At 37.2% G+C, this 7,189-nt stretch overlaps 1 pseudogene; it reads left to right on the top strand.

The window, feature by feature from the left end:
* Positions 1–6,063: 6,063 nt before the first annotated feature.
* Positions 6,064–6,164, top strand: LOC130462249 (uncharacterized; annotated as a pseudogene).
* Positions 6,165–7,189: the final 1,025 nt, after the last annotated feature.

Genomic DNA, 7,189 nt, shown 5'->3' on the forward strand with positions numbered 1-7,189 from the left:
AATATAATGTTCAACATAAATTAAAATGGTAAGAACTTTGTTGTAGTGACATTGGACATGTCTAAACAAAGTATAAAAGTCAACACTAAAGATTCAATTCTTAAGACTATAAGAAAGGGTACAAGAAATAGGAAAACAGAGGAACAAATGAAAGGAATTTACGATTCCGTTTCTACCTATAAATTTATGTTTAAAGAGAAGTGACCTAGCAATCAAACTTCCTTGGTATCATATACCGCTTGAGGTTCTTACTTCGGTAATAACTCAAATAATGGAAGCTAGGATACACTAATGACCTACAAGTGGGAAATGAAGCATGGCAATGCTACATTAGTTGTAGGGTCATCTAGTTTGTTTTAAGTCCTTTCAAAGGCTGGAACTTAATGGCTATTTTGTTCCATAATCAGCATACCTAAATTTCTGCTTCAAACACAGAAAGACTCATATTCAAGAAAAACAAAAGCAATGTTTGTTTGTTTATTTGAATGAAATGGTCAATTACAGGTTGAGTCAATATGCTTGATTAAAACAAACAACTCTTTAAAGAACTTTACTAGGTTCAAATCAAACCCTTGATTTGAGTTCCATTAAATCTTTGGCATTGTTGCTTAGACCATATCAACAAGTTAACATTCATAAGCTCTATTTTGATGGACTTTTGAAAGTTGGTTGATTTCTAGATCAACTTAAGACAAGCTAGTCTTACTTGTTGAAAGTAACAAAGAATATGAACTATTGTTAGAACGCCTAGACGATAGAGTTCAAAGCTAAAGAAAGGTTTTATGACTTTATTATTTCACATGGATTTGAGTGAATATAGGTTTATTTACTCAAATGTGATATAAGTTGAATCTGTTTGGCTAGTTCAAAGATTCAGAAGTATAAAATCCACTTGGCAAGAAATCATAAAGATCTAGGTTAGATCATGTTGATGATTACTTGAGACCAAATATGATCATCAATGATTGTGTGTTGTAATTTCACAATCTAGCTCCATAAGATATGGCATATCTACGTTGGAATGATCGAAGTCAATTAGTACTTGATTCGATCAATGATGAATCATAAAGACTTTTCCTATAATTTCTAAAACAAAATGCTCAACTACCACCAAACTAAACCAAATTCGTCAAAGCTATTGAAAAGTAATTTCAGGATATCTTTTCAATTATATATATCTAAAGAGTTGCTAAACTCAGTGGGAGCTTAGTGTTTGTTATTCAACAAACTAAGGCCCAAGTCTAGATATATGTTTCATTGTGATTTATTCAAATGAGACACAAGGGTATTGTTTCTACCACGAATTTTTGAGAACATAATGTTTGTTTGCTCGAAATAATGTCCTTTTGGAGATTCGTTTCCAAAATGACAAGTGGGAGAAAATAGACCTCGAAAATCTTCGAGGCGAACAACAAACATAAACGGACATTCCGGAGGCTTTTCGAAGTGCTTCAGAAAATCCGAACTTATTCTGTAAGGACTTTACAAGTGGCTTTAAAGAATAGACATCTCTTAGAAGACTTTACAAGTGCTTCAAGGAGAACAGAATATTCAAAGGACTTTAAGTGGCTATTGATATTCTAATGTTTGATGTTCTATACCCTAGTAGGCATAGAGTTCAAGTCACTGGAACTATGAGATTCTTCTATTAGATAGTGAAGAAACATGGAGTTCAGGTCATTGAAGCTATGCGATTCTTCCATTAGATAGTGAAGAAACCTACAACTTGCAGTCAAACTATTATCATATAGATTAATGAGTTTGTGACTTGTAAGAAAGCTATGACGAAATATAGATTCCCTAAAATGGTTAGAGGCCATATATAGACTATATGTTTAAATTGGTTAAAGGCCATAAAACATACTCAATGTTTTGATGACAAAATTAAAATTTTGTTGATTTGCAAGAATAGTTTCACACCTATTGGTTGCAAGTTTGTTTTAAGGATAAAAACCATCAAACATGGAATTGTGTTCACACACAAAGCTAGATTAGTTGCTAAAGGTTACAAGCAAATTCATGGTGTGAATTGTGTTGAAACCTCATGCATAATCATAATGCTCAAGTCTATAATTCAAGCAATGATTGCATATTGGTACATATAGCAATTGGATGACAAAACGTATTCCTCAATCAAATGTTGGAATAAACTATGTACATGGTATGTCATAGGATTTGTGGATCCAAATAAATGCTTGAAAAAGAAAGCTAGCTTATAAAATCTAAGTACAGATTTAAGCAAGCAATTGGGAATTGGAACTGTATTTTAAGTGAAGCTAATAAGCATTTTAGTTTCATAAAATATACATGATTCTTATAGATGTATAAGAAGTTTAGTGGGAGTACATAAAAACTTATTTGGTCCTATGTGTATCACACACATATCTCTCTATTGTGAAATAACATTCAAATGCTAATGACTTAGATTTGAAATTATTCATCAATGATGGACCATGGCGAAACTTAGTACATATTGGGTATTAAGATCTATTTACAAAGATCTTATAATATTGTTTTAGATTAAGTAAAGGCATTTACTAAATCAAACACGAAAGTCTCAATTGGAGATATTCGACCCATGTGAATAAATCTAAGTAAAGGATGTTTGAACTATGTATAAGCATTTACTAAGTTAAACATCAAAGAGTCTAAATGAGATTCTTAACCTATATTATATGTCAAAGAATTTAGCCGAATTCAGTATCTACTGAAACTAGATAAGCTAAAGTTACATGAATAGAATTCAATTGGGAATTATTCTCCAAAAGAATTTATCATGTATGATATAATATGAGGATCGCCAAAAACGTATCGTATGACTTTAGGCATGACGAACATATACCAATCTCTATTGATCTAAGTGAAGATCAACTAGATTGAGATCAAGAATACTTATGGTACTTGAAAAGGTACATAGGAATAGTTCTTGATTCAAGGAAATAAAGATATGCTAAATATTGATGCTACACGCATAAACACTGGCAAAAGATCAAGCAAGACCCTTTGGAGTTAACCATTGATAAGGACGAGCTATAGAGCATCGTGTTTTGAAATGGCAACATGGATTGGAGACCATGAGTTGTTGCGTGGGAAATTAAAATATTAATTTCTATGTTCTAAGATACAGCTGGAAAGTTTTCCACATGTCTGTGAACTGCTTGGATAAGTAAATCCAAACAAAGCATCACTAGCAACAGTTGAAGTGAAAGTAATTATTGCCTAAGAAGCAATAAAACAGGGTTGTTTAAAGTTCTTCACTGAACTTGGGTAGATCACCTGTCTGCTGGCTTGATGGTTCTTCATTGAAAAATGCGTAGAACCACTCTTGAAGCAAGAAAAACGTCTGCTAACTTGATGGTTCTTCATTGCAAAATGAGTAAAACCACCATCGAAGTAAGAAAGACTAGATCACATAATAAACAAACTCGAAAAGATCTTATCATCATATCTCGAAGAACATTCGATGAAAAGGATATTAAGATTGGCAAAGCGTGATAACTAAACCTATGCAACAAGTGAGAAGCAACACTCACGTTGTAGCACTGGAAATCAAGCATAGCTTTGAATTCCATGAATTGTTTTAGAAGATGGGTTTGAGGCCCATGGTTATAAAACATTGGGGTTGAACATTTATCATATATGAAATGTATTTTCATATTCCATTTAATCTTGGTTTAGTATTAAATGATGAGTCCCTTCAAATTTGACGATATATTCAAGATAGACTGTCAGGACCAGTCCTGTGACTAAGAAATGTCTATCAAGTGAACTTGAATGTCAAAGGTTGAAAATGGTCCCTAATCGGAGTTTTCTATAAAATTGGACGCATAGAAAACGTTAGACGATTAGAATGCAAGATGACTAGTAGTTCTGTTTCTTGAACTATGTGGACATGGCAATGTCATAATCATTTGCATAGATACTTACTTTGGGAAGACTAGTATCGGACAAGACCTATGAAACTTTACTGTAAGAGATGAAAGTCTGTCATAAGTAAATTTCATTAAATTATTAGACACTAAATCCTCAATACCTGAGTGATTTGAGATTACTTGTTTGAGAACTGGTTGCTTTGACGTTGACCAACCGTCGCACCGTAAAAGGAGGCTATAAAGGCAACGCTCAGGTAATCACCTATCAAACGAAGTCTAATCTCAAGATCGCAAGATTGGGATTGTCCTCCCATAAATCGGGATGAGATGCTTAAAAGTTGTACAAGGCCACTCGGAGAGCTAGAAACTGTGAAATGCATGGCCGTGCTCGGATGAATCATAGGCTATGATTATCTGTTTATTTGATCAGTTGAACTCTGAAACCGAGGAACACCTCTGGACATAATAAGGATGACAACTCTTACCTTATGTTCAAGAGCAAGCATCGAGCGACAAAGGAATTAGGAAATGCACACTTGTCCCTAAGGACAAGTGGGAGACTGAAGGAAATAATGCCCTTGGTCCAAGTATGCATTCTATGTTAAGTCTAATAAATGCGGTTCAGTATTAATTAACAAGTTAATAATTCAGTGAGATCAAGTGAGCTGAATGCCTAGCTAGAGGCCGCTTCAGTTCAAGTGGAATTAATGATATTAATCCACAGCTTACTCTTGACTGAACCCGTAGGGTCACACAAATAGTACGTAAACGGATCAAGTATTTAATGGCATTAAATACTCCATCTATGAATATTCGGAACCGACGGATCTTGGTTTCAGTGGGAGCTAAGATCGTCACAGGCAAGAAATGAATACTCCGGAAACGATGATATTGCCGGAAACGGAAATATGGATCGTATCGGAAATATGAATATTATCCAAGTCGTAGATGTTGCCGGAAACGGAAACATGGTACGTATCGGAAAATATTATTGGAAATGGAAATATTACCAGAATCGGAAATATTGCCGGAAACGGAAATATTGTCAGAATCGGAAATATTACCGGAATCGGAAAATAATTCCGGAAACGGAAATATTAAATATTTGTTCGAAACGGAAATTAATTCCGGAATCGGAAATGTTAAATATTGTTCGTATCGGAAATAGATTCCGGAAATGGAAATTTAATCGGAAGCGTATCGTACGAATTAGCATCGGACGAGGCTTGCCGGACGAAGGCCCAGCACGAAGCCGGGGCCATCGCCCAGCAAGCATGCGCGCCACAAGCCCAGCCAAGGCAGCGCCCAGGCCTACCGCAAGGCAGGCCCAGCGCGCGCCAAGGGCCGCGGCTACGTGGGCCGTGATGCGCGGGCTGCTGCTCGCACGCGCATGGGCAGCCCTTGTGGCTGCCGTGTGTGTGTGAGTTTGTGCTCATGCGTGATTCCTGAATCTGCAAGAGTCAGTGTATGATTAAATTTCTATTCCTAATTGGATAAATTAATTAAATAGAATTCATGTAGGATTCTAATTCCAATTAATTCGCATCCTACTAGGATTACGATTCCTTTTCCATAACTCTATAAATAAAGGCCTAGGGGTCATAATTTATACACAAGTTTCAAAGTATTCAAAAGTGAGTTTTTTTTGAGAGAAAATCAAACACACATCTTGCTCAAAAGTGCCGAAATTTTCTAGTACCTTAAGGGCGATTCTAGTTGGTCAATCTTAAGGCGGATCCGGACGTGCTGTGGACTATCTACGGAGGGACGACACTTGGAGTCCTAAAAGACTTGTTCTTGTTCGGTTCGGGCGCAGCTAGGGAAGGCACGCAACAAAGAGTATGCATCTAATTATGCTATATGATTATGTGTAAATAATATGTTTCCTGGGTTAATGGTTGTTTCCGCATGATCTATGTAAATGTCATATGTATCATAACCTAACATCTCTATCTTCCGTGCTTGCTCTATGGCGTACACTGAACCCTTACCATCTTCACTCCAACCTTTCCCATCATAATCCCTTGTGCCTACATGCCAAGATTGGTAGTTTTGAACTACATCCTCATTGATTTCCTCTATTTGATCCTCAGTTTTATTCATAATGGGGCCTCCCGTGCCCGCATCAAGACTCGTCTTCGAACTTGGACTCAACCCCAAGTAAAATGTTTGGAGCAACAATCATTTAGGAATCCCATGGTGTGGGAATTCCCTTTGGTACTCCTTGAAACGATCCCAAGTTTCGAAGAGTGACTCATCTCACTTTTGCTCAAAGGATTGGATCTTGTGGCGACACTCCGTCGTCTTCCCATGCGAGTAGAACTTGTTTAAGAATGCACTTGTCACTTCGGTCCAAGTGCGAAGTGAGTTGGGCTTGACCTCCTTGTCAAGCCAATCACTTTCTCGCCCAAGTAGAGAGAACCGAAACAATGTCAACCTCACATAATCCGATGTGACACCATTGTGCTTGATTGTGTCACAATAGTGCTCGAACTGTTTGAGATGTTCGTGAGGTGATTCATTACTCTTCCCACAAAAGGGGTGGCTTTGCACCAAATTGATCAAGGCGGGCTTGATCTCAAAGTTGTTGGCACCCGTTGTTGGGGCTTGAATACCACATGTAGCTTCGAATGCCCCCGGTATTCCCATGTTCTTAACCGGGAGCACCATGTTCTCAAACACTTGCTCACTCTCTTGTTGTTCCTCACCAACACTCAACGATGCGAATCTGTTATTGCTTGATGAGCTAGACCGTACACGCCTTTGTCTCCTAAGTGTCCTCTCCAATTCAAGGTCAAGAGGATGGAGGATCCTTTGACGAGCACGCCCCCTAATAAGCATAAAAACTCAAGAAAAACCATGAACAATGCCAAGGAAAAAGAAAGCTAAGAGAAATTTCAATGTTTTTGTATTTTCTAATGATGAACTAGTCTCAACTAAAACTCAAAAACAACAACCGTTCCCCGGCAACGGCGCCATTTTGATAGGTGTATTTTCCGTCGTTGATAGAAAACAACCTATGCAAACAATATTTATAAAACCACTCAACTACCGGCTAGCGGTAAGCAAAGGGATCGTCCCAAAGAAACGGTGGTTAATGAGTTTTAAAGTCAATCTAGTTCGAACAAGGATTTGGTTTTGAATTGTCACTATTAAGAATCTAAAAACGAAGAATTATGCTAAATTGAGTCAAGAAAGGGAAACGTTAGGGAGTCGGGAATAGGCTAGGGAAACCGGGGGAAATGAATTCAACTATTTAGCAATGGTGATCATGCAACGAAATGGTGATTAGGCAAATGGCATCTAAAGACGAACCC

The sequence above is a fragment of the Spinacia oleracea genome, chromosome 5, assembly GCF_020520425.1.
Source record: "Spinacia oleracea cultivar Varoflay chromosome 5, BTI_SOV_V1, whole genome shotgun sequence".
NCBI lineage: Eukaryota > Viridiplantae > Streptophyta > Magnoliopsida > Caryophyllales > Amaranthaceae > Spinacia > Spinacia oleracea.